Here is a 1,710-nt window from a genome sequence, read left to right on the forward strand (position 1 = left end):
CACCTGCATGAATAAGCAGTTTGCCACACTATGCCGTGCCATGAACCTGTTTGGAGGGGAACGAAGAGCATTAAAAGACTGAGGCATCAGCTGTGTTCTCCAGCTCAGTGACCCCTTCATCAAAATGCCACCAGAAACCCCTGCTTACAAGACAAGTTCACATTAGTGTCTTCCAATTGTCACCACCTATAAGTGGCACCAATAGAGACCGGTCCTTTCACAGACTGAACAAGACATTGCAATCAGTTTCTACACTGCTGTATTTTCTTGAGTGGAAATTGAGGTCTTTCATTTTGTTTCAGTTTGCAACATATTCCAAGCAAAACATTTTAATAGAACTCATCAGAAGGTCTGGATAACCATGACCAAACAGCCTCACATAAAGTTCACAATGAATCATTCAACAGTGCAACAAGCAAAACCAACACCTCTGAATGCATTTCTCATGACAGTATAACTATTTCATCGTCTCAGTTCGAGGCTGCTTTCAGAGGGCCATTTCTTTTCTATGAGCGGATGAGTCACTCTGAGGAAAGTATTATTCTTACCATGATGTGTACAATTGGTCTTTGATAAGGAGTAACATATGCATGGAACAGGTTGAGGGATTTAGTTGTGAGACAGGGACCTGATGGGAAGAAAAATATTTGAATCTGCACACCATACACAGCGCAAGTGGGGGATTTGCTTCCTTACCAATTAGACACGCGTACATGCACATATTTCAGTTGAGGATAGAACCCAAGGAGTAACGCCTCTGAGGCAGCCAAAAGTTCAGAACTACAGTGGTCATTGTCGGGACATAACCTTCCAACCTTCCAACCTTCCCAAACTTCCCCATATGGAGCTATCTTGAACAACTAGGTCAAACCACAAGTGCTGTTTAAGATCAAATGCTTCCTGAATAATGCTGCTGCTGCTGAGTGTGAGATGAAGACAAAGTAGTTTCACAATTTTCAAAGTGTGCTTCCTGCATAGTCCTTTCGATCATGGAGCATGGGCACAAACACAAAATGTCTCCCACAGCAGCAACACCTGAATCTGATTACTGTACAATTACTCTACTTAAAGGGGCCATACACCTAACATAACACCTGTTGCTGTTTGAAATGAGTTAAAGGCACAGTGTGTAGAACTTAGAGGCAGAAATGGAATATAATATTCATAAGTATGTTTTAATTAGTGTATTATCACCTAAAAATAAGAATAGTTGTGTTTTTCTTACCTTATAATTGTCACATCTCATTCAGACGTTCTATGTTTGTGCTTGGACTCCTGTTGTGTTTTTAAATGTTTTCTCTTCCTGTGTTTTCTTGCCTTACTTGATTTCCTCATGTGTGTCACCTGTGTCTTGTTTGACTCACTTGTGTTGAGTTCATAATCATCCCTTGTGTACTTAGGTCCAGTTTTCAGTTCAGTCTTTGTTTAGTTGTGTGTTGCTTAGTTGGCCTTGTTCTGTTATCGCTGTTCAGTTCTGCTGTGCCCTGTAGTAGGTTTTGTCTTGCTCAACCAGACCCCCCCCCCCCCCCCCCCCAAATTATCTCTGAATAAAGAGGTGACAAGAACCTTGTAAAATTTTGTAAAAATTGCGATGATGCATCTCCACTACCTACGGCTATGCAAAGGTGAAGCCAAAATATCTTCTTTCTGGGAGCCACAGTCTGCACAGTGGTATCAGTACAGGGGACACGCCCCCTCAGGCATGCCGAG

Source organism: Scomber japonicus, chromosome 3 (assembly GCF_027409825.1).
Source record: "Scomber japonicus isolate fScoJap1 chromosome 3, fScoJap1.pri, whole genome shotgun sequence".
Taxonomy (NCBI): domain Eukaryota; kingdom Metazoa; phylum Chordata; class Actinopteri; order Scombriformes; family Scombridae; genus Scomber; species Scomber japonicus.